This window comes from Tinamus guttatus, unplaced genomic scaffold, assembly GCF_059628265.1.
Source record: "Tinamus guttatus ecotype Peru unplaced genomic scaffold, ASM5962826v1 Tinamus_guttatus_pri_ptg000455l, whole genome shotgun sequence".
Lineage (NCBI taxonomy): Eukaryota > Metazoa > Chordata > Aves > Tinamiformes > Tinamidae > Tinamus > Tinamus guttatus.
Genome location: NW_028288989.1, coordinates 846,146 through 872,988, shown reverse-complemented (window position 1 = coordinate 872,988; position 26,843 = coordinate 846,146). Strand labels below are relative to the sequence as shown.

The 26,843-nt window shown below is 41.2% G+C and overlaps 1 pseudogene; it reads left to right on the top strand.

The window, feature by feature from the left end:
- LOC148593139 (uncharacterized) overlaps positions 1-21,162 on the top strand; it is a 268,178-nt pseudogene extending 247,016 nt beyond the window's left edge.
- The last annotated feature ends 5,681 nt before the right edge of the window (positions 21,163-26,843 follow it).

The window sequence follows — 26,843 nt, the reverse complement described above, 5'->3', positions numbered from 1 at the left end:
TTTTATTCCTATATATTGCACCTTTTAAAATCTTACTACTGTTTTGCTAAAAGAATGTCTTGTGGCAGAGCTCTATGCTCTGTTTGTCCTTCTAGTGAAGAGCTATTTTTTGCTTTTTAAAACATTTCATCTTGCAGTTTCAGGACAAGCAGCTATTGCAGTAGGTGGGGGCTGGGGAAGGATCACTCAGCTCTGCATTACTCTTTTCACTTAGGAAATGCTTGCATTTGCATTGAATAGTCAATTGATCGGTTCGGTTGCTTTAATGCAGTTGCACAATAGGCTTTAACGCTGGCCAGATCTTATTTTTCACTAGCAGTGATGTCATTTGAATGCCCTGTATGACAAGCTATCATATAAAAGTATATGCATGCAGGGCTATTTTTTTAAGCTGCTGCACGCTCTGAAGTGCTCTAAATTGACACATCCCTGTAACAGCAAGCTCCACACGGCACAGCCACATGCAAGGACTGACCTTCCAGCCCCTCTTTTACTCAGAAACCCTCCTGAGATGGCAGAGGAGCTGCCCGGCCTGCAGGTGAGTTGGGCACCACGTGACAGGGCCAGCGAGGAGGGCAAGGAGGTGCCCAGCAAGGGCCCTGTGCCTGCCCCCGGGGGCTGCCCCTTCTCCGTGCCCACCAGGCGCTGCAAGGGGAGGGTTTCGGCATTTGTCACCTGCGCATGAAATACAACCCCGGCCTTCCACAGGGACTGCTCAGGCTCCTTTTTTAAATCTCGCTTGATGCCATCTTAAACAGCCCAAGATTTGCTTTGAATATCAGGTTTAAATAAACTCCAAAGGGGTCAGACTCCAGGAGACAAGGAAATATGGATTCCTCAGAAGGAGATGTAGGCCATAGGGTAAATCCAGGGAATTTATTGCCACAGGAAGTCATCAAAAAACACGGTCTGGATTGTGTATATATGTTGTATTTTTTAAGTATTAAGTAATTAAACTCTAGTTAAGCAAGGTAAAAAAAGATACAGATAATAAAATCTCATGTTTCTCATCACAAAGCAGGTTGGTTACTTGCTGCAAGGAAGAAGTTTAGTAAGTTTAATGGAGTTTAATAAGAGTTTGATCTAAGTTCTGTAGAAACCAGAAACTTCTAACTTTCATGGACCTAATCTTTTTTTCTGGTTCTTACATGCCTCAGTTTAAAATCTGAAGCATCAGCTGTTGACCAAGGCCAGCTAGCAGATCTCATGTTTTTTTTTTACTGACAGAGGATTCCTGTGCTTTTAATAAATACCTGAGGAATCACCTTCAAATCTGGGAAGTGTTTTGCCAGGCCCCTTAGAGAAATACTTTTTCATTTATGCCCACTTTGTAGTATCATAGAAGCAAAGCTTTATGGACATATGCTTTATGTCCAGATTTTGAAGCATAGCCTCAGATTTGATTGCAGGCACCATTTATTACTGGTTTTAGCGTATCCAAGTTTGACTTCATTACACCAGTTGAACAGAAACTTAAGGATCATTCATCTGCTTAAAATGAGAAAATGAGACTTCAATAAGTTTCTTACACTAATACATCTGCCTCCCCACCAGGGGGCCAGTATTACTTTTAGTGTATGTAGATATTTAAAAAAATATAACTTTCATACTCAGATATGGACTCAGGAATTTCCTCTGATTGTTTCCAAAAGCAAAAGAGTGAGAAGGAATTGTTCTGCATATGCTAAAAACTAAGGAGCTCTGGCAGCTGGAGCAGCTTTTGCTATTCGTTGATTTACAGATTAATCAGTTATATTGCTAAAAGGGATCATTTTGAATATGTCATGACCTCCTGCATCGTATCGCCAAAGAATTTAAGTTATTTCTACCCTGTGGTTCAGGAAGTTGCCTTGTACTTGGGAAGAACCAAAAGAAAGTCTGTATGTTGCATAAAAATGTGATACCATCAGACTGAATGATTCTCATATTTCAGTTATTTCGTTTGCAAATGTCTGAAGGAGAAGCCAACTGATAATGAAACCTTGTTTTGTCTGAAGTCTTAATTAATCATCAAATGCATCTAATCTGCTGGATGATCATTTGCTGAAGTCTCTTGGTAGCAGCTGCCATACCAAAACTTTTTCAGGACCACTGCCTTTTTTTTTTCTTTTTTTTTTTTTTTGGTCGGAAAATAAGGGTGTAATTGTCTTTCAACTTATGGATTTTCTTAACAAATTGATGTTGAAATTATTTTTAATTTCAACAATCAGCAAATTATTTTTTCAGTCAATTAATTTCATCATTTTGTTGTTACCCTCACAGAGGTAATGAGTCCCTTACATAGTAAATGCTTGTTCTTAAAATATCTTAAATTTCAAGGCATAACGAGTTTTCTCAACTAAGTGTTGTCATTGTTTTACTCAAGTGGAGAAGTCCTAAGACCCTCAGAGAACTTTGGCATCCAGCTGCCTTTGAAATTCCTTCAGAATTCTCCAACAAACTCTGCAAACGTTGTTTTCCTGGAGATTGATTATTCCAGCAGCAATACTTGGAAGCTCATTGGAGCTGTAAGGAAAAATCTCCAAGTTGTGTGACATTGTACAAAAATATCCAAGCTACCTTTAACCTGTAGAGAAGTAGAACATACCAGTCTCTGCAGAAGTGCATACTCCTGCAACTAAAATACATTCCTAAACCTGAGCTATTGAGAGCCGTAGTTTTTCACTATCCTACAGCATGCAATGCACACAATACTTTTAGCTAGAGGTGGCTATCTGTAGATGTATGTCATAACTTCTGCAGTACTCTTGCTCTCGCTGTATTCAGGAGACATTTTCAGAAGTAGGAATTGTTAGGTACAGGCATGCTGTGAAACTTTTCCATTTGCAGAGAGAGACTCAAACACTTTGAAAATAGGAAGTTCTACAGTTAATAAATGGTTCCTTTGCTGAGTCCTTTGCTGTTTTCTAGGAAGCTTAAGGAAGGTGGAAAACCTTGAGCGAGTGGTTTGCTTCAAAACACAATTTCTTTGAGTGTTTTTTGGCTTTTAAATGTAAGTAGCTGCACAAGATAAATATCTGAAAACAGCAGCTGTTCAGTAATGAGAGACATGCTTTGATTTATCTTCTCATTTTCAAAGCATCAACATCTATCTCATTTAACATTGTCATCCACCAACTAGTAGAACTGCTATTACATATTCGAGCCCTGCAACTTGAATCCTAAGGGGTTTTGGGCACAGAGAAGCAGTGCTGCCCAGTTTCAGCCTTTCAAGGAAGTAGTCGGAGAGAAAAAAATTACAGAGTGAAAGAATTTCTGGTGGTCAATTGTTAAAAAAAAAATCATTAACTGCAAAATTGCATTAACTGCAACAAAGGTTGCAGAGTTCGAATCCCCAAAATCAGGATGTTTCAAACACTGCTACTGCAACTGAACTGCATTTTCTGTTCCTGTTTTTCTAGTCAAATATGCAGTTTACTATTTCAGTATACCTTATTTCATAAATGCCACAAAACACTCTATATAGCCATATTTTACTTACTGATGCAAGCATAGATGTTGATCCTTTTCTAATACAAACTGTACAGCATTAAGACTCTGGTAAAATGGTTTTTGCATTTGATGTCTACACCATTTTGAAACTAAAGGCTGCTTAGGGAAAAAGGAGTGAAAACCTCGTTAATAATGATAGTATTAAACAACTCAAATGAGATTTGAAACCTCATAGTGTATTAAGAGGAGTGATGGGCACACTTCTTTTTTGATGGAAGGTGCTGCTTTGAAGCACTTCTTTATCTGGATTTTCTCGGCTAAAATAAAGGGACACAAATGATGTGGTTTTCATTGGGATACACTACATTTATCTTAATGGAAAACTTTTTGAAAATAGTAAAAACTTTCTGCCAAAGATGTAAGGATTTTACTCCTGGTCCTTATTATTTTTCCGCTTGCAAGCCAACTGCAAGAGCCTTCAGAATTATTAGCTGGAAAAAGAGATTAGATATTATGAGTGTACTGTAAGCAGTGGATGGTTTTAATTTAAAAAACATTATTCATAATACTTATTAATAAACAAAAGTCATCTGTTACATGTGTGAAATTTCTGTGACTCAAAAGCGACTTTACATAAAATTCAAAGCTTCCCAGAGATCTCAAACATTACATGAATTATGACATGAAAGTGAGACCTACATGTGGATCTTGTTGCTCATTGTGCATCTGTATTTGATGAAGGGTAATGAGCCTGTTTCTCATCCCAGGAGGAAAGCGAATGCAATGCAAACAGCGAAGAGAAGGAAAATTCAGTGAGAGGTAGATTATGCAGCCTCTAAGCTTCTGTTTGCTACTTGACTAAGAACATGCCCCTTTAACTCTTGCTTAATTAATTTTCTCTTAGTTTCAAAAATGTTTCTTCTTCTTTTTATTCTCTTAGTTCTATTTTTGGATTACTTCCTCCTGCAGAAACCTTTAAGGAGTCTGTTAAGTGGCTTGAAGTCAACCAGCAGAGCAGAAAAGGGACCTGTTTAAGTCCTCTCTTTCCTTGGGTGCGCGTACAAGACAGCTCGGAGTCTCTCATCCTGTCCCACTGAGCACAGCAGGAGTCTTTCCTCTTCCATTTCTGTTTCAGTTTTCTTTCAATAATAACTGGAAGCAGGTTAATTAAAACCAAGCCATTTGCACATAATGTTAAGTAATGTAACAATGTCTTGGAATAGCTGTTAATGGAAAGAGTGGAAAGTTGCCAGGGCCCTGAATAGCGCTGATTTTGTCAGGGAGCCAGAGCAGAAGGTACAATGTTGTAATGGCAACCATCAGACAACGCCTGATATTACGCAGTGTAATGTCATGATGGTGTCTGCACAAGGCAAAGTACATTTGTTAAAGATGCAGATAAAGAACTATGATAAATGAATCTTTATACCTTATCTTTGCACAAAAAGATACTTCAGTGGTAACTAAAAAATGAAATAAAACCCAAAAGTGAAGGAATGTCTTTTTTTGCTGTAATCTACGTTATCTACTGTATTTTATAATAAGCAGCAGTGCTAAGCATGTTAATGCATATAAAAATAGGCATGGTTGTGCAAATATTTAAAACTCTTGGCTTTTTGTGTAGTTATGTCTATTCACACATTATGGCAAAAGGTTCAGAGGGACTGTTCATTAAGTGCAGAGCCTTCAAGGTGGTGGTTTCCAGGATCTGCCTAGTTTATTAAGATAACAGTCAAACAGGACAATCAATACAGAGTCATCCTAAGCGCTTGAGAATTCCTTTTTAAAGGAAAGGAAAGCTGGTGTAAACACCCTTCTGGTGCCTCAGTTGAACCCCTTTAAAAGGAGCTCATTATTCTTCATAATGTTACAGTGAAGCTTTCTAGCCTGGAAAAAAACAACATGTTGGCCTGAGTTTCATTAACAAGCCCTGGTGATGCTGCTTAGTAATCAGTCTCCCAGACTGATTTTGTGTTTTATATACTGAAAATCTCATGCTGAGGATAGGAGCCAGCCAATCTGACTGCACTTACTGGGCACCCACATCTTGGGTAGTCACCCTCAGTTTCTTTTACAGACACTACAGTCACACAGGCAGCTCTAGGCAACTCTAGGCATCCGACCTGTATCAAACCTCAGTTTTTCAATGATGATGCGTAGGATGCCTTCTTTCCTTATTTTTGGAGTGAGAGATACCTCAATGGTACTTTGATGAATCTTTATTTTATGGCTTAAGAACTCAAGAGCTCCTAGTAGAGTTACTGCCCTTATAAGTACACTTGCATTTTCCATCTTCACAGTTGGGAGTTTGTCATCACTGGCCGCTTAAATTAACACACTAGCCTATAAGCTGGCATGCCCGTACATTTCTGCCGTCTTTTACGGCAGAATAATAGTAAACTTAATAGTAAACTCTGCTGGGTGGAAAACTAAGAGTTAAGCTATCATAGCCATTAATTTTAAAGTACCAGGGTCAAAACACTAGCTAGCAGTGTGGTTAGCAGCACAGTAATGCCTGCTATTATAAGCAATTGAATTTTCTTAATCTGTGTTACTGTTATATGCAGGACCACAGACTTTCTGCCCCACACAGGCTGCATTTCACCACATTGATTCACATGAGAAGTTCTCATAGATGGAGTGCTGGGGCTCCAAACAGAGAGAGAACCATCATCAGAGCTTCCCTTGCCCTGCTTTGCAGCTGGGATCTATTGAATTGCTTTTAACTAAATTTCATCTTGTAATCTATTTTTTTCATGCATATGACTTCATCTGTTTCACTTGAGAAAGCTAAATAAGATGGCCAAAGGTAAATCCACAAACAGGGGAGGGAGGGTGACCATCCAGAGGGCAGTTCAGATCATAGGAATAAATTGCCCTTTCTGGGGCAGAATGAAGAGCTGAGCAATGAGGGTCTTAATTTAGATACCTTACTTAATGCCTAAAATTAGATGGGGTAATTTCAGGCAATAGTACTTTGGATTCAGAGAACTGGAATGTGTTCTCCTGCAATAATTACAAGACATTTAACAGTTCTCAGGGTGTTTGTTAGTGATTCTTTTCTCGATTCCTGCCTGGAACAGAAACTTCTGGAGTTTTTTGCTGGTATTATGCTGTATTAAATACTGTGCTGGTTGCTTGCTCATGATGTACTCTAAGTTGTTTGATCAAAGTAAATATTGTTCTTTTGCAAACTGTCAGGAGTGATTTAACATAAAGACTCAACTATTTAGACTTTAATCATAAAATTAGGCTCTGAAGAAAAAGTTGTTTAGTGCAGCTGTGTTTAGATTAATTATATGGCCCATATATATTTTCAAATAAAGTTTTGAGGGGCTTTTGATTTAGTATTGCATGATGTTCTGATGAAACAGTTGTACTCTACAATAGAGCACATGCAGAATGAATTAAAAATTGGCTGGCATAGCTCAAAAAGTAGCCATTTTTGGAGAATGACCAGAGAACATGTGTGGGTTTCTCTACAGTTTGGAGGCCTGCAGCTGTTCTGTATTTACATCAACAGTGTATGGATGGTGTAAAGATTTTGGAGAGGTAGTATAGATGGCTTTGTTGCTCAGGCCCATTTGATCAAAGAATGTTTTAATATGGCAAAATACGAAATTAACTGTATAGCAATAAGGAACGCAGCACATCTGTACAGAGTGGGGGTGCACTGGACAGCAGTGCCCCTGGGGACGAGCAGATGTCATCCTGGGGGCACTGGTAACGTGCTGCTAATGCAGCCCTGCAGAGGATGTGCTGGAAGGAGCTACAGGTCTGCCTGGATTTCCTTGGTGTGAAACCAGAGCATGCTGGAGAGAAAGGGAGAAGGGTGAACAGGGGGAAATATAAGGAAAATGTGGCCTTTCTGGGTCTTCCAGAGAGGAAGTCAGCACGCTGACAGAGTTGCAGAGCTGGGATGTGCTCCTGGTCCCAAGATACTGACATTACAGAAGAGCTCAGGAAACTGTGAGTTTGCAGGTTGCTTTGCATGATATTGTAAAACAAGCTAATGGGTATTGAAGGCTATGGAAATAGTTTTATTTCTTTTTAAAATATCAATGACCAGTTACTGGATAGTACCTATTATTCCCACTAAGGTGTTGCATATATTTGTGGCACATGGAGGGGAAGGTAACTGGGAATAGTTAATATGAGTGATTTTGCCCCTTTACTCAGCACTTGTTAGAATACACTTGGAATATTGTGCTCAGTTTGGAGCCACCCAATGCAAAAAAGGTGTTTATAACATAGAGCCTGTCCTGTGTGAGGCCACCAACATGATCAGGGGCCTGGAGCACCTACCCTGTGAGGAAAGGCTGAAGAAGCTGGGCTTGTTTAGCCTGGAGAAGAGATGGCTTTGTGGGGATCCTGCATAATTTTTAATGTGGAAAAATTTGGAAGGGTACAAAAAAATCCAAAACAATGATTTAAAAACTGAAAAGATGTCTTATATTGACATATATGGATCTCCAGTTCCATGGTGCAAAATATGTATTACAAATAGATTCTGCAATGCATACAATTTACTCAATACATGCTCTGACAAACAAATACGTAGGAAGGACTGCACAGGCACATATACACAGAGAGACAGCTTTGATAAATGTTTCCTTAAAATGAAAACCACACGATCCCACATGCTATTAATAGTAATAATGCATTGTATTTTTATAACATCTTTCATTTTCTTGAAATGTATATAGCTAACATGTATAGCTGACAAAGAGTTAATTCTGAGCTCGCTCGTGTCTCTTAGCATGTGTTTTGGCAGCTCAAATATACAAAACTGGACGGTACATCCCATCCGAGCAGCGTGCCTGGGAAGCAGTCAGTGAAAGTCCCGGGGGCTCCGGCAGTTCAGCTTCCAGAGCCCTTGCTCAGACACCGCCGCGCGGCCCAGACTGCTAAAAACGCCGCTGTTTTGCACTGCGTGTTTGTTCTGCAATGCCACACTGGAGACGTAAGCAGCAGCTTCCTGCTAAACACAGCCATCACCAGCACCTCCTCCTGTCCCCTGGCACGCAGCCGCGAGCCACCCAGCAGGGCTCGGAGCCTCTTTCTGCCCCTTCCCACTGCCCCGGTTCGGAGCCACCAGCAGCGTGAGGCAGCCACCAGGCTCTGCTCCAGAGCGATCCCGTGTGCGTAAGCAGCAGCTGGACCTGGTGGCACCGCGCGCTGCTTCGCGCTCAGCGCCGCAGTCCCACCCGCCTCGTCCTTGCCCTCGGGGCAGGGGACGTGGGAACACGTTGTGAGTACGTGGAGGAACAGGCACACACGTGTTACCTCCTCGCCCAGTTCCCCTCTGCAGCTGCCTGAGCAGACAGCCCAGAAATCCTGGCACATGGACCCCTCACGCACAGCACTGGAGCTGCTTTGAAAGCAGAAATGTAGGAACAGGATAGGAATAAATAAAACCTGCCACTGCACTAGGCTGAACTGAGCAGCATGTAAACACTGTGTTATGGGAAATTGCTGAAGGACAGTCAGTTAAGAAGTATTAAGAAAACTACCTTTTAAGTATTTATTCCATTAAAGTGAGCTACCAGCAAAATCCCCTGCCCATTCTTTTGTTGTTTGGATGTGAAAAACAGAAATTCCAGTGCACATGCAGGATGGCATTACAAATAAAGTTTGCTCATGTGGGTGGGGAAATGGCCTTGTTATATGAATGGTGGCCCCTCTAAAATGTTTGATAACTATCAGAAGCTGCAGGGTGCTTAGAGCCTGGGCTAGGTGCCTTTTTTGTTGGGTATATCTGAAAACAAATGCATTCTGTTAGCCTTATTCAGTAATTCTCAGATTATCTTTGGATAAATAGGAGTCATGTGAGCGCTTCATGCTGACATGCACAAAATCCATGCTATCCTTGGAGGACCTGTTTAACAAGAGGAACAGATCTGCAGGGGACAGTGCCAGCCACGCCAACAACAGCAGGACACATGCTGGCATATTCAGGACTTTGACTGAACATTAATTGCAAACACTTGGTTTTGTTTGTTATAATCGAGTGCTCGCAAAACTGTTACAGTCATAATTAGATTACAGTGTCTTTGGCCTGAAGTTCCTAAGTACTTGGACTGTGACGAACCCTGCACCATTTGGAGGCTGCAGAAACAATGAATTTAGCTTGTGACATAGCTAAGATTACACCTCAGCTAACTTCTGTGCTCTCTTCTATCTGGTTTCTCTCAATCTTTACACTGTTTGTATTTTCATTGAAGTGCAGATATGATGGTTTCTCTTTCCAGGGATGATCACTATGGGTGGAAGTGGCCTATACAAACCAATGGGTGCAGTGTTTTTTCAGACAAGGTTGTGTGTGCCATAAACAGGGCATCACTTTTGCAAAGGTCTTTTGCACAGACTCCAACTCCTAGATTAAAGGTCTAAAGTATTATATTAAACCATGCCAGAGTTCTCAGGCACCAGTGCTCAGTCATTTACAGTGTTAAATTATCTCTGCCATGTTTTCAGTCAGTGCCAACCTTGCAAACGATTCCTGGCTATGGTCTGGGAGTGGGAACAGACTCCCATTCTGCAGGTGCCTATGCTGCTGTGAGAGTGCTCAAGGTTTTCTGGGGTCATCCCCTGTTTGAGTAAAGCCTGCTCTGGAACACTGCCAATCTGCTTCTGCTTTGGAGAGGGGAATCCTCTTTGTCTAAATATTTTCCAGCTGAATGTAAAGTAAATTATACTCTAATCTTTGTTTTTTTTTTAATTTTCATCCACTGATTTTGCTTATATGTCTGTGTAATTGCTAGTGCTTTTATTAAGGGTTATCTTGTGTCTTACCTTATCAACCTTATATATAATTTGTCCATTTTGTAAATAAATGAGAGCTTGGACAAAAGCATTTCTAAAAAACTTGGAAACCAGTAAAACAAATTCATGTCCTGCCTACCGAGCCACGCTGGCAGTGATACAGAGTGCTATGGAGCCTCCTTACCCCGCTTACAACCAGTATTCTAACAAATGGAGAGGGTTGTAATCCCTCCCAGATCTTGCCACCTTTTACACTGAACTTCTTTTGAGCAAATGAACAAGTTGTGCACACCCTGGCAAAGGTCCTGGTCTACATCCCCTTAGCCCGAAATCTAGAGGGTTCAGATACAGATCTGGTGCACAGAGAACCTCCATTTTCTAGCAAACAGGAGCTCCATTCCTCTAAGAAGCTGTAGTAGGTCAGACAGAAGGTCCTTACCAATCCTCAAGATGGAACTTATTTCCCTTTTTTAAAATAAATTTATTTATATATGAGTGAATTTCCCTGAATTCCATTTGATGGTTAAGAAACATAATACATCGGTTACACAGTGTGGTACAGAAAAAGAATTGCTTTTCTTAAATGTTTACCATGAAAAACCTTGGGACTCATCAAAAACCTTCTGGATATGATGTGATGCTTGGAGATGGCTTTATGGTTTATTTTTCGAGTCTGATGGCTAATAATTAACAACAAAAACAGAAACAATAGTAACAATTCAGGGTCTGTTCAAAACTCTAAGATATACTTCTGATGAGTTATATACAACTTATGTACAACCATGTGATGACTTATGAATTTCCAAAATTTTGGCTAAATATACTCAGATTTCTATAGACATGTTCATTACATTACACACCACTGTTCCTCTAAGCATCTGAGCCTAATCACAAATGCAGGACCCTTTGCTATGAGGAAGACTTCAAAGAAGTAACTGTTAATTTGACCCAAAGTGTTCATGGGTAACACACTTGCAGAGAAAAAAAAAAAAAAAAAAAAAGGAATTAAAAGGAGAATAAAGGTGTAAATGGAAAAGGAGCAGCCTCTCTAACAGATGCACCATTCTGTCTTCCTAAAAGGAAACATGCCTTGTCTTGTGCAGACTACCGTACGTTTAGTCCATCTGTCATGATTCACGCAAATCTGATTAATGCTTATTTCTAATTAATCCCAAATGAATTTAATCATCTGATCAAAAATGCTCAGAGTAACTAACTGTTGATTAATTTACATTTTCATAGAATAAAAGTTAAAACTACATTAGATCTATGCTTTATCATCCCTGAACACATTATTTAGCCTTTTTCACAGTTTCACATGATGTTTTGCACTCACCTGGCTGCTGTAATGTGTTGAAGCTTTTATTTTTTGGAGGATTTCTACAAGGAAAGGGAATGTAGTATTAACATAGAAAACAAGAATGATGATGATGTGTTAGACCAAAGGATCTTGTCTTTAGCAGTGGCCAGCAGTAGATATCAGGCTAAGGCCTGATGTGATGCTTCCCCAGAACACTCTTTCATTCCACACTAGTTTCTGGTTAAGAATATTTTATGACCCTAAAAGGATTCTACAAAATCTCTCATAAAGAGTTGTTGTCGTTCGTTTCGTCCATTTGTGTATTTGGGGGCCATAATAAAACTGGAATTTCTAAATCACAGGAATTGTGATCCGGGTGACCGGAGAACATATTGTTGGTGGTCAGCCGGGGCAGCAGGTTTCACAACCAGCCCCCTCCCGCTGGGGGGCAGCAAGCTCCGCAACGGCCACTCTTTTCCATTTTTCGTTGGAAATAATAACAACTATGGGTTAAATGATTGCCTGCTGTGAGGTTTGCCATTAATGAGGAAGTGTTTCTTGTGACTGTCTAGTCCCAGGGATGGCTTTTCACGCTGAAAAAAAAAAAAAAAAAAGAAAGAAAAATTAAAGCATAATTCAATTAAATCAATGAAACATGAAAAATAAAAGAAATTGAAGCGGTCAACACATTTTTAGAGGAACTGGAGTATTTCATTTATATTTGCTCTTATAATTGTATGGCTGTATGTTTGTATTTTTTATGATTCTAAGGAAGAAATGTAAACATCAGATTTTTTCGGCTATTGCATATGATGTGCTATTTTACATTGTGAAATATTCTGAACTTTGGGGATCACTACCTGGAGATATACATATACATGTAAATCTTGGCTGTTCTGCAGTTTTACTACATTTTAAGCTCATCCCAAGTTCAACTAAAATAATCCAAAACTTGTAATCATTTTGAATAAGGGTGGGCCGAAAGTTAACCTGGAACAATACAATTTTCAAAATCACACTGGCAAAATTGAAGTCGGGAAAATGTGTGTGAAATTCGGTCATTACAACTGCTAACATTTTTTCCGATCTAAATACAAAATGTTGTCCAAAAGCCAAGGATCCGATGTAGCTCATATAGAAAGAAAATATCTTATCGAATAAGAAGGGGCCCAACCTGCAAAGTTCAGAGCAGTCTGTCTCTGGATCCAAGTTTTACAAACATTCTGGGATATCAGAATTTTGATCCCAGACTTTTGATTCAGTCACGTTTCCTTTCGTATGTCTCAAAACTTAGACTTTCATTCCATTTAGTCACACTTGGTATTTAAATACATTTACTTACAGGATTTCTTTAAGGATTTTAAGTGGATTTGACATTAACAAGCGCTTTGGAGAAGGTTGATTATACACCGATCATGATGAAAACTGAAGCAATACCCAGGGAAGAACAGAATGCTCAGAAACGCCAGTCTTAAGACTCCTGCAGATTGTCATTATCCTCCGCAACCCTTACTGTTTTCCGAATGTAAAGAGGTATCAGTCTTCTTATTTTAGGGGTAAAAACACTAGGTTTTTAAAAAGACAATAATTTTATTGTCTCATTACATCTTTTTCCTAATTTTCAGACATACGAAGCAACTTCAATTCAAGCTGAATTCAAAAGAACAGACCAAGCCCAAACAGACCCAGCGAGCTGCCATTAAAATCACTGCACTCCAAAGAAATCAGCTTGCCTTGGTGTAGAACTTGGCCTTCGAAAATTGGACGGTTGGATTAAGAGATTTTCAACGCAGCCAAATTAGCAGTACACAATATTGAGAAAACTGACTGCAACCTAAGGTTGGAGTACATAGTGACATGAGTCAAAAGCTAATGAAGAGACAGGGTCAGAAAGTAGAAAGAAATTGTTATTTTTATTAAGCAGAGGTGAAAAACAGATTTCACAGTAAGTCCACAGTAAGTTGTTCATATTAATTATAAAGGAGCCAACAATCCAGCAGTAGCATTTGCAAATGAGTTATTTTTATCAGTCAGCATGAGAGAAGACTTTAAAGAAGAAGCCTTCCTCTCTACTAAGGGAGTGGTATTAAAATGGCAAGTACTATGGTTAATGACATACTGGAAGGAAAAAGTATTTTATAAACACATTGGAGGATTGTAAATTAACTGTATCATCTCGTAATACGGACCTGGGCATTACCATGAAGAGCATGGTAAGAGCTCTACTCAGTATGCAATATGATACAAAAAGGATGAGATGTTGGGAAACATGGAACAGAATGAAAAATAGGTCTGTAGAAAGGAGGCTAACGCATAATTCCATGCCATGGCCTTTTCTGGAATATTGCCTTGAGACCAGCTCAGTCTGAAAAGGGATATCCTGCAATTACAGAAGGCTAGAGAAGGGTTGTATTTAAAAAATGAATAAATAAATAAGGGAATGCAGTTTAGAGGCTGTTCCACAGCAGGGTGTCAGTGCACTGTGTATGCCACCCACACACACCAAAGGCCTCGCAGCCGTCTCTGCCTGGGTGCCCAGGAGCGGAGACACGAGCTATGTCCAGTGTCCGTGTGCCGCAGAGCGTGTCAGGGCCGAGCGCACCTCAACGCCCGCTTTCGCTGACACTGCACGTGGTTACGGGCATCGCGCGGATGAAGTTTGTTTCATTTTTGAAACCAAAACTGAGCCCGAAGGAGCCGTCCTGCGTGCAGGACCGACGGCAACGGCTGCCGAGCGAAACCTACGGCCTTGCTAGAAACAGTGGCCGAACGGGGCTCCGCGGCGCCGCCGGGGCCCTTCCCTCCCCGCTGCCCGGCCTCGCCGCCAGGCGGCGCGGAGAGCCGCTGTCACCAGCCCCGAGGCCCGGACCCGAGCGGCGACAACCGCCGGGCGCCGCCGCCCTGCCCGCCCCGTTATGTCAGCTCAACCCGCCGCGCTTTACATATCCCCTCCCAGAGGCCGCCCCGCCGGGCGCCGTCCCGGGCTGTCAGCGCGGCGCCCGCCCGCGCGCACTCCCCTCGCGCCGCGCTCGCAAGCGCCGCTGCTGCCGCCGTGACCGTTAGCGCGCGGCCGTTACCGCGGCTCGCCGCGGAGCTTCGCCTGTGTTTATTATTATTATTTTTAATTCCGCCTAGGAAAGAGCTATTAAGCCTAAATCCAAAGATCTAGACCAAACTGCATGGTTTATATCCTCATATATACAAGCATAAATATTATATTGTGTTCTGTAACTGCAGAGCGCTCACCATGAGGAACCAGCGCGTCGCGGCGTGCGGAGGGCACGCTCTGTGCGCGGGCTGCAGCGCGGCCGCGGGCTCGGTGCGCGGCAGGGAGGCGGAGGCGGCCGCGGCCGCGGCCGGGCGGACGAGCCCCGGTGCCCGGCGGCAGGAGCAGGGTGCCCGGGCGCGCTGCGCTGGCCCCGCTGGCAGCGGGCTCGGTGCCGAGGAGGGATGCTGCGCAGGTAGGTCTTTCTGCCTGGATCTCTCTGTTGCGTGCGATTCAGGGCTCCTGTGCCCCCTGAGAAAGGTTTTGGGGACATGGGATAGAGATAAGCACGAACAGGGTGTCTGCTTGGTGAAACGGTGGTATTGACAGGAGGCAGAGCTTGGCTGTCAGTATGTTTTTTTGTCATAAATTCTTAGCATAATCCATCGTGCATCCACGCTTTGTATTTTGTATTAATAAAAAGACCCAGCAGCGAGCATACAGCTTGGGCTTCCTCTGTGCAGCCCCCCAAAGGGGCCTGTGCCTCTTTCCAGGGCTGGGTTTTGAATTTCCGATTCTGCGACTTTTCGGCAGAACTGACCTGCCAGTGAGTGCAAGTTGCTTTCATTACTGGTGTGCTGGTAATGGTCCCAGCTCGGAAAGGAGGACGGGGGCCAGGGCGCTGCTCAAAGTGATGCCTCCAAGTAAAGGTGGGCAGGAAAACCTTTCCTCCCCTCGTCATGAGAAGGAGCAGGAGCTGAGTTTGATTCATAACCAATTTTTAAAGAGGATGGATAAAGGAAGAGGCACTAAATTATTAATTAATTGCGTTTTGCGGGGGATGTCGCGAGGCGCTTTTTATCGGGTACATTGACAAACAAGCCCAGAGCAGCAGGACGAAGCGTGCCCTGTCCAGGTGCAATCCTACTGCTGCCATGGCGGGCAAACCGTTTAGTCTGTGCTTCATTTCGGGCACTCGCAGTCCCATTTACGTCTACATATAAACTTTAAGCATGTGTGTGCTTTGCTAGATCCCGGCTTTATTACCTGTTCAGTTCAATTTCTGCACAAACCAAGTGAATGTTATTTCTACCCTACTGTGTCAGGATTTGTGAAATTTAATATTTGTGTTGTGCCCTGAAAAATAAAAAGTCGTGTACTATATGCTCACGAACTTTACAGCCCTTGAATTGAATATTTTACAGCTTTCTGGGCTAGGTTGAAAATGCTGAGCACACGGATGTTGGAAATTTGAGTGGTTAAAGAAAATTTCTGGTTACAACTTTGGTCCAATCCCAGTGGCCGGGTGACACTGTTAACTTCTGGTGTTGCAACTCTGCTAGAATTACAGTGCAGCAAGGAGGCTCCCAAAAATACTCCCTTCCCTCAGATGTTTGAAAGCAAGCCAGTTCTTCTTATAAATTATGCTAAAGTATTTCTGGGACAGGGTGTTGTAGTTTTAATGCCTGTTTACGTTTTTCCTCATATAAAGATGTGCTCTATAGAAATGAATGGGTATGACATAGGCTGTATTTATAAACATTTTTGTGGAATTCTAGCTGAGTTTACATGGCTGAAGAGAGACAAGAGGTATTTTATTTTTAAAATTGATTGTGCAGCATGATATAGAACCATGGCAGATGCAAGGAGTAATATATAGAGATGTTCAGATAAAGGAACCATTTCCACATGAATCCAGAAACGTGTATTTAAACTCTGTAGCCCTGAGAAGAGGGCGAATGGGGCTTAAAAAGTTAGGGCTTTATTCTACATAGCTTTGCTGGGTTGAAAAATTCTTGCTCTCATGGTAGGTCTCACTGGTGACAGTGATCTTGTTTATGTGGGTTGTGAACTAGCTGTATGGCTAGAAAGGTGCAGGATTGAAGGTTTAATAGTACAGTCAAACTGCTCTTAGAGAAATTCTTCCAGAATATTTATTTTGCAATAGTCAGTTACGTGATTTTTCCTTTCCTTTGCTTCGGTATGATAAAACAAAAAACTGTTTTGCTTCTTTATGAGAAGCCCTGAATCATGGATGATACGGGAAAGCATGAGTGGGATTATTTATCAGTTCCCCAAACAGTATTTATAAGATGCTATCTTAAGCCAAGCTAAACAATATATGCTTTGTAGTATCTACAGGAATCTCCCTCTTCATTTGCCACTGAAGTACAGTCACTTCTGCAGCCAACACAGATACACAGCCAAATGTCTGTCGTATACATTACATTCTCTAGAAATAAAATTCAGAGCAATCTAGTATTACAATAACTAAAGATTTACCAAAAATTGTATCTTAATATATTCAGTGTACTTGATTTAGATAAGCTAAAACTATTTCTTTTGATAAAACACTTGAGCATGATTTTAAACTGATCATTTGGAACATTTTTTGTTGAATAATTTTGCAAAATTAGGATTCATGAGAACTAGTTGCAGTTTTGTTGGTTCATCGATTCTTTTCAATACAACAAGATTCTAAAGGGGAAAAAAAGTCTATTACTTTACAAATTTGGAAGTATTCAAGTATTCCTAAGATGCTAAATTTGAAAACCTGTCCCCAGTATAGAAATGTGTGTTCAAGTGTGAAATGTTACTGGGAGATGGCCACCTGTGCCTCTCACTATCAAAAACTCTTCTGCTGAGCAGTGGAATCAGATAGACTTTTATTTGGCTTACGACCTTGTGGGTTTTTTTTCTATTTTACCCCATTTTGTTACGAATGAAAGGGCATGTATGGATTTGAATGTGTGTGAATTAATTAATCTTGTCTCACTAAATCTTAGCAAAAAAATTAACATACATTTGATTTGAAATTCCTACTGCTCTAGTATTAAAATAAGTATTACCTGGGGAGGGAAATTATGTTAATTTTTAAAAGAACTCTTAATTTTTAAAGGAGTTGTTTTGAAAAATACTGAATATATTTCACAAACAGAAACCAAAAGCATGAAGGAGAGTAAATAGGAGTCTAATTGTAGGTTTCCAGGTCCATATTTAGACTCCTAAATAGGTGACCTGGTTTTTCAAAGGTGGTGGGAAACCAGCCGTGTGTGCGAACCCCCTGGGATTTGCAACTGCTCAGCGCTTCTGGAAATGGGCCTATTATTGAGGACCAGTGATGTTTCTGAACATCTTTTTTTTTTTCTAAAAGTCTTAAAGTTGGAATATTATATATTTGCGTGCATAAAGAACTGTTCGAGGACACCCCTGTTTTGCCTTGTGTCATCTTTGTTGTTTAAGTACTGGCGCAGGAAAGCCTGTATTATATAGCAAGGTCACTGAGATCTTGGGTGGCAGCCTTATTGCCCTCTCACTTGGCTGTGAGCTGACTCGATTTTATATTGCAAAGTGCAGTGAGAGTATATGAAACAGGCACCACAATTCGTCTGTGGGCTTAGCAAATCCTATTTGTACCTAGAAGGTTTTATTGTTTTTCTTCTCCTTTTTAGATGAAAACTCTCTGGAAATACAGACCAGTACCTTTTTTGTATTAAAAACCAGGAACAATATTTAAACATGAATTTATTTTAGTATTTTTTAGTTTTTTTTCCAACATATTCAAACTTTTAAGAATATCTGTAAAAAACACATACTCATAAATGGCAGAGGCAAAACTTAGTTTTGTCTCTTACAATTTGAGTAACATAGAATTATCCCTATTATCTCTATTATGTAGCAGCTGAAATCACAGTAAACCTTTTCCTCTCAAATCTTGCCAAATTAGATATTTCAGTCTAGCTAATTTGTATGTGAAATACTACAAAATAATTACTTCAACTTAATATTCATGTTTTTGTTGCTAGAAAACAAATTACATTTAGCTTTGCTACTGAACAGCCTTTAAGACGAGAAGAGTTCATGACTCCTGACTGTTAAGCTCCTGTTTTTTGACAAAGATACATATACACTTACGTAAATTCCAAAGCTCTTTTCACAGTCAGATGGGCAAGTACAAAAATAGCAGGAATTATGAGACACTTCTGTGATGTAAAAGTATAGAGGCTGCAGCATATTTTATGTACTATGCGAGACACTTCATTTCATACTGTTTTCTGCTAAAAGAAGCATCTGTTGTTTGATGCAAGCAGCAGAAATCAAATAATTATTTTTGGATTAGCTTTTATTATTACTATTATTTGTAATTTTTCTTAGCTAAGTGTTTAAAAGAAATCTGAAGTTCTCAAGTACAGCCAAAACGGACAGATAGAGAACAGCAATGTCATGTGCAGTCTCCATGCAAGTACATGTTCTTACAATTTAACTTTATTTGGTCTAAGTTCTGTGACTACAGCGGAAATTCAGTTGGGAACCAGTGGTGCAAGCATTTTTTTACATCCACACAGGCCTGTTTCTGCTTTTACTTTTGAAAATTATAGTAATAGCAAAGTTACTGAAAATCATGTTAACAGTATATCAGAGCAGAGAAACTTGCGAATACTAAGCCATATCCTGATTTCTTGATGGACTAAGATTATAATCTGATTCTAACCTTTCATTTAGTAGCTTTTTGTATCGTATAATGTTTATTATGGTTTCATGAGAAAAAGCTGGACATAGTTAAATGTTTTTGCAGTCAGATACTGCTACTGACATTACTTGGAGATCATAGGATTTTCGTGAATCTTATACTATTTGAGAAGATCAAACTTTGGTCAACAAATTTATTTTCATTTCTTTACTTCTTAAAGTAAAAACTGTAGTTTCTGTTTTGCAATAACTTTTTTACTAAGAGGTGCGAGTGGGATTGTCTTCCCTCCCCTCCCCAAAACATTACTGAATACAGAAAGACGTAGAAGCTATTATTTTCACTGAAGGAATTAGGAAAGAGATTATTTTTCCTGACTTAACTTTTGTCATCAGAGTTAAATCTCTGATGGAATTTACAAATTACTGTTTTGTTCGGGCTTTGTGGGGAGGTCTGAATTCCGTAGCTGAGTCAACCCGCGGATCTGATTGCAGGAGTGGTACTTAGTTTTGAAGAGCTACACGAGTAACATCCACGGTTCTGGGAACAGTAAGAACTCAGGAAAAGCCCAGCAGATTGACATTAGGCATTTACAGATTCCTTGTGTGAAAGAGGAAGAAATGCTACCGACCCAAAAGTCTGTGTCCATCTGACTGGTCCATGGCTCGATGGGCAAATGGAACGAACCAACCTTTTGCCAGCAGGGTGGAGAAACCTTTGAAATACAGCTTTTCATCTGGCCTTCAGTTACAATATATTTTAAAGCAGAAAACCTGAACATAATGTAAGGTGTAGACATCTTCCATAACGTTTAGGTTAATTTACTGGAAAATAGTAGATTATTTTACTGGACAAGTTGTTACAGCTTTGGATACCCCCTGAACAACAGCAGACACTGAGCACTTACTAAAAAAGGCCTGGTGCTACTCCATACTATATCTGACACTGCTGAAAGCTAAATCTTTGAATAGCTACTCAATTTTGTAATTGCCTAGGGAATCATTAGCCAGTGGAATTAATTTTAATGGAACTAATTTGAATGAGAAAGTCAATCTCGGTGCCTTCTCTGTGTAATGGTATCCGTTACCAAGACTGAAAAAGGAAAATGATTCACATGCAAGAGCAATTGTAGCTGTCAGGCTCTGCCTTTATTTAAGCATCTTAATATATATATAAAATCGGAGTGATTTTTAGATATGATGGGCACTCACAGGTTCTCTGAAGTCAGCCATCCTGACTGATGTAAACCCTTCTATTTTTGTTACGGAGTCCTAACTTTATATCCAAAAAATGTGAAAGCGCTTGCTATAAATATAAATTAAAATGCTTTCAAACTTCTGGTAGGCACGCATGTTTAGTGATAGTGAAGATGCCACCGATTTATTTTGAGTCAGAAAAACATAAAAATTAGTCATTAAAAAGTCAGAAATAAAAGATTTGTATTGGGATCTGCAAATTTCTGTCTTATCCTTGGTTTTAAAGGGTTGGGAGGATTCCCACTGTTTTGGGATGACTACAGATGTAGCACTTAGAGCCACTTTTGATGATTAGGTTTGGACTTGTGTTCTAGGATGAGTGACCTTTACCTGTTCTCTGGGCAAGGCAGATTAATAGAATTAGGAACAACCCTAACAGTGTCATAAACTTCAGTATATTTTCAGGATGTATTTTGCAAGCTTCCTACAGCTTCAGGAAGACAAACACAACAGTAATAGAAGTGAAGACTGCAATGTCTCAAAAAAGGACCCACTTCAAGTGGCTGGTTTTGTGGAGCGCACATAAAGCTGGCGAAAGTGTTTTTTTACCTGATTCCCATTTCCCTGTAGGTCATGCTGCCCAGCGCTTCCCAGACAGTTACTTTTTGCTAAAGTGCATTTCTGCATTTTCTTTTAGATGGACTTTTAGAAGCACAGGCTGCACGTGGGAATAATAACTAATATCACAGAATCACGGCATGGTTAAGGTTGGAAGGGACCTCTAGAGATCATCTAGTCCAACCCCCCTGCTCCAGCTGCGTGACCTAGAGCACAGGGCAGCGTACAAGCGGGTTTTGAAGATCCCCAGAGAAGGAGACTCCACAACCTCTCTGGGCAGCCTGTTCCAGGGCTCTGTCACCCTCACAGTAGTTCTTCCCTATGTGGAGATTAAACTTCCCATGTGTCAACTTACACTCATTACCCCTCGTCCTGTCACCGGCCACCACCGAGAAGAGCCTGGTCCCATCCTACCTACAATCACACCTCAGGTGCTTTAACATGTTAATCAAGTATCCTTTCAGCCTTCTCTTCTCCAGACTGAACAGGCCCAGCTCACTTAGTCTTTCCTCATTTGGTAGATGCTCCAGTCCTTTAATCATCTCTGTGGCTCTCCGCTGCACCCTCTCTAGAAGATCAATGTCCCTCTTGTACTGGGGAGCCCAAAACAGCACCCAATACTCCAGGTGCGGCCTCACCAGAGGAGAGGGGGAGGATCCCCTCCCTTGACCTGATGGCAACCTCCTCCTGATGCAGCCAGGATCCCACTGGCCTTCTTGGCCACGAGGGCACATTGCTCACTAACTTGTTGTTAACCAGGGCTCCCAAATTCCTCTCTATGGAGCTGCTTTCCAGCAGGTCAGCCCCTAATCTGAACTGGTGCCTGGGGTTATTCCTCCCCAGGTGCAGGACCCCGCAGTTGTCCTTGTTGAACCTCATAGGGTTCCTCTCCGCCCAACTTTCCATCCTGTCTAGGTTTCTCTGAATGGCAGCATAGCCCTCTGGAGTGTCGGCCATTCCTCCCAGTTTGGTGTCATCTGCAAACTTGCTGATCTGTGCCCTCGTCCAAGTCACTGATGAACAAGTTGAAGAGCACCGGGCCCAGTACTGACCCCTGCAGGACACCACTGGCCACAGGCCTCCGACCAGACTCGGCCCCATTTATCACCACCCTCTGGGCTCTGCCATGCAGCCAGTCCTCAATCCACCTCACTGTCCACTCATGCAGTCCACACTTCCTAAGCTTTCCTATGAGGATGTTATGGGAGACTGTGTCGAAAGCTTTGCTGAAGTCAAGGTAGACAACATCCATGGCTCTCCCATCATCCATCCAGCTGGTCACCTCATCGTAGAAGGCTATCAGGTTCGTTAGACATGACTTCCCCTTGGTGAATCCATGCTGACTACTTCTGATCCCCTTATTTTCCTTGACATACCTAGAGATGGTCTCTAGGATGAGCTGCTCCATCACCTTTCCAGAGATGGAGGTGGGGCTGACTGGCCTGTAGTTTCTTGGTTCCTCCCTCTTGCCTTTTTTTGAGGACTGGAGTGACCTTGGTTTCTTCCAGTCCTCAGGCACCTCCCCCACTCTCCATAACCTCTCAAAGATGATGGAGAGCAGTTGAGCAATGACTCCTGCCAGTTCCCTCAGCACTCTTGGGTGCATCCCATCCAGGCCCATCGATTAAGGGGTGTCCAGCTTGCCTAATTAATCCATAACCCAGTCCTCCTATAATCTCCCTGTGAGCTGCGCAGGGGGCTGTGCAGGGAGGTGCAGCCCAGTGGAGTGGGGACAGCGGCTCCTGAGCAGAGCAGGCGCCAGGCCTGGGCCCCGTGGCATGGGTAGACCTCCTGCCTGCCTTATGCCTCATGGCTGTATGGGAAAGAGCCATGTGGGACAAGCAAATTTCTAGTGTGTAAGAAACTGGGAAATTTCATATTTCTGAAGCATTTCTTGTGGTTCTTGCAGGCAAGGGCTCATTTTGAGCTCTGCCTGCAGTAAAGGGGAGGCCTGGTTGCTCTGGGGGCTCTACAGCAAGGAGGAGCGAGGCCAAGCGGTGCTGACGCCTCCCAGGCAGACAGACAGGTCCCGCTCTGGGCTCTTGGCCTAGTCTGGTGGATTATTCCAGTCCCAGCAGCCAGGGGAAGCCCACTTGGCTTGGTTTTGTGGCAACTTTTCCAGCAACCTCTTTCATCCAGAAGTACTGAGCTGCTGAGGACTGGAGCGGCCTGGTCCTAGCCGGGCGCTAGGCAGCCCGGACCTGCCTGTGCACCCTCTGGCAATGAGGACGAAGGGCGGCCCCAGCCCACCCTGCTCCCGTCTCGTCCCATTCCGTCCCTCCTTTGGCTGCTCCCTTTTCCCCGCGACAGCGTCAGGAGCAGCCTGGCTGCCACCCACCCTGGCAGCAACAGCCTTCAGGCGGAAAAACGACGAGAAAAATGCACAATCGCTCGCCAGCGTTACAGCCAGCGCGACTGTGTTAATTCCCTGGTGCAGTTGCGTTATAGCCGCAGCTAATTCAGCATTGTTTTGTTTCCCTGGGGATCAGCTGCAGATATTTTGTATTTAAATATCAGAGAGGTTTAAAATAAAATTAGAAATTAATGTGTGGGATGCGTGGATACTTTAAACAAATATATTTTGAAAACTTTGTTGTGAACAGGTCTGCTTGAGAAGTGAAGACCTTAACAGGTCAATTGCAGGAAATGTTTTTCAGGAATTAGAAAAAGGTTTTCCTGCCTTGGGTAGAAGCAGTACAATCTCCCAAAATGTCAAGGGTAACTGTGGCAGCATCAGCAACTTCTGGCAAAGTAACACTGAAGGCAAGAAAATTTTTGTTTTGTCTAAAAAGGAGGTAATGGGACATAACCTTTAAATTTACTGCATTATCAAAATATGCCTCACATGTTTCATTTGGAAATCAACCAATTATGATTTTTGCTTTAGTAACTCCTGGGTTTTAAACTACTGTCGGAATTATTGTATTGTTTAGATTGTAGTGAACTTCCCTAATCTGTAAAAGTCCCCACAGCCTTTTAGCCCCAGCAAAAGTTAGCGCAGGGTTAGAAAGCCATTTCCTTTCTCAAAGCATTCAGTCTTTGCTAATTCTCTGCTGTACAGTTGCAAATGTACCCTTAAAAATACTGCGGCTTCTGAGAAACGCTGTGAAAAATGCGAATGTTTCAGTATTTATGCTTTACGTTTTTTTTTCTTCATTCAATAGGAATGCAAATCTCTCCCTCCTTTTCATAGAAAAAAAAAGCCTATTATATTCAATAAATCATATTTCAGTGAAATTCTATTGTTTATGTGTGCCACTCCCCTCTAGTGAATAAAAGAGGAATTGCTCCATCTCATGCCATGCCGTGAACTCCCAGCTGGCTGTGGACAACCAGATTATGGACATTTTCTTTAACTTTCCCTGACAAGGAAATATCTTTTTTTTTTTTTTTGAGTTAAACAGTGTGAGCTTTTCCCCCCTGCTGTGCTTATTAAGGACAAAATAATGCTTCAGGACGATCAGATCTGGCAATCAAATCTTCACTATGAAGTATACCAAGTTTGCTATACTCACTCCTTTCACACATAATGCCCATATAAAATTGGAATTTAAACATGAAGTAAAAAAATCTGTAAGCCTTTGAATAATGCGTTTATTCAGTAATTTTAACCTTTCTATGATTCTATGATTCCACAAGAACCTTTAAGTTGTTGGCTTAGTTGTAGTTAAGTGTGCAAGCCAAGATATAAATCCATGTATTTTCACACATTCTTGTTGAACAGGAGAATGAATATTCTAATATGATTTACAGGAAAAAAAGGATAGGTACATGATACATGTTCTGAGATGTAGCAACTGAGCACATGCCAGGTGTGAGATTTCCGTGGCCAAAGACCACATATAGCAGTCACTCTAGTCTCTCCTTGTCCTCCTTGGAGAGAAATATGGGCATTATCTGTTGATGTACACATCTCAGCCAGGCCCAATAGCTCATGCTCAAAACCTGCTTGTTTCTATTGTCTGCGAGGTCCCATGTTCTTAAAGGATGGCACAGGAACATAATAAAGCTCTAGTTTTATACATGCTACACAAGTTTATTAGAGGGAGCCATAAATTGATTTTAAACTAGAAAAGCATGAATTATGAAGAGTGGGGATTAGGAAAGGAAGAGGAGGCAGAGGTTTCCACCAATGACCATACTGAGTCACAGTGTGCAGTGTCTCATCCAAGTCATTCCTAGTATCTGTATTATGAATCTGACAAAAAGAGCATGCCATAAAGGTAAGGAAAAAGCCAAACAACAGATGTACATATCTTTAAAACCGTCTGGTACAATGACATTTTAGTTGAGTCACTGCATACTCACTGTGACCTAGGTACTGTCCTTTGCCCCGGTATCTTACTTGTTTCTCAAGCTGGTGACTGAATGACTACAGGTTTGTGTCATCCCGGGAGTCTATACGCTAATAACAGGATGCTTACATGTAGATATATTAGATAGATTGTCTAATCTAAACTAATCTAGATCGAATTAGATTAGATTTCTTGCTTGAAAGATATTTATTTTCTGGTTCTCTTTTACAAGCACATAGAACACATTCAGATTATAATTATTGATAAATATTGATAAATTATTATAATACATCTAAATTTTTCACTCTGATGCAAGCAGGTAGGAGATAACAAGGTTTTAAGTAACAGCCAGCATGAATTTGTGAGGAGCAAATCATGTCAATTATTTTATGTTCTTACTAGGGTAAGGAGGTGGGTTAGGCACTGTTATTTCTGATCTAGTCTATCACTATAGATTTTGCAGAAATGGTCTTGCATGCATTGAGTCAGCAATGCCATGCTGTTAGAGCAGAAAGGAGCATAAGAGAGGGGGAATAGGCAGTAATTATCATGTATAAGGCAAGTAACAATCCTTCCACTTTACCTGGCCCTGGAAAGGCTTTAGTTGGATCTCGTGTTCCACCTTAGTTGACATAGTTCATATGTGACATGGAACTTTCTGGAGGGGTTCCAGAGAGGACAAGGGCACTCTGATATTTGGAAGATATGTCTGTGAGGAAAGAGAGAAATAATTCTTTAGTTTCAGGGAGAAAAAAAGATATGGTGAGACTTTAAGTCTCTGAATATGTAGAGTGATTCAAAAAAGACAGGAACACATTATTTCCTAGTCCCCTGAGAATATGCTTATATGCAGAGAGGGGCATCAGGATTGACATAGTTTCCTATTTCTGGTGTGTTCTGACATGAAATGTTTTTCTTGTCTGGGGAGTGTAAATGGTACATTGACTAGGAAGGTTGTGGAGTCTCCTCTGTGACAAGGTTTTAAAACACATTAGACCTTAGGCAAACACCTGTGAGGTGGCACAGGTACAGCTGATATGTGTGTGAAAGAGGATGGAGGATCTGAGGATCAACTCTGTTCCATCATTTAAAAAATAAGTATTGCTATATGACTAACAAACAAACAAAAAGGATAGGAATGTGGAAGAGAGAAAAGTTGCTTGCTAAAGAATGAAGTCTGGCACAACACAGGCAAGAGCCTTTGCAAAACCTGTACACACTGGTAGTTGAAACTGAGTCACTTTGGATGCAGTTCCAGTACTCTGGAACCTGTAATGGGAACAAGGATCTAAATTTGCATGCATCAAAATTAAAGGCTGCATTCTTGCTAGCTTCTTAGAGTGTAAGAGGTGGTTTCATATCCGAGATGAGGGGAAGAGAAAGTGTAATTTGCTAGTGTACTGCTTAATGAGGTCTGAAAATAAAAATGTTCTTCTTACTATTATTTAGTCCCCTAAAGCATATCTGATATTCTTATAAAATTCTTGTAAAAACCATAAAATTGAATGCGTTATTTGTAAAGGCTAAAAGCACTAGATGAAAAAAAAAAAAAGAAATACGAGAC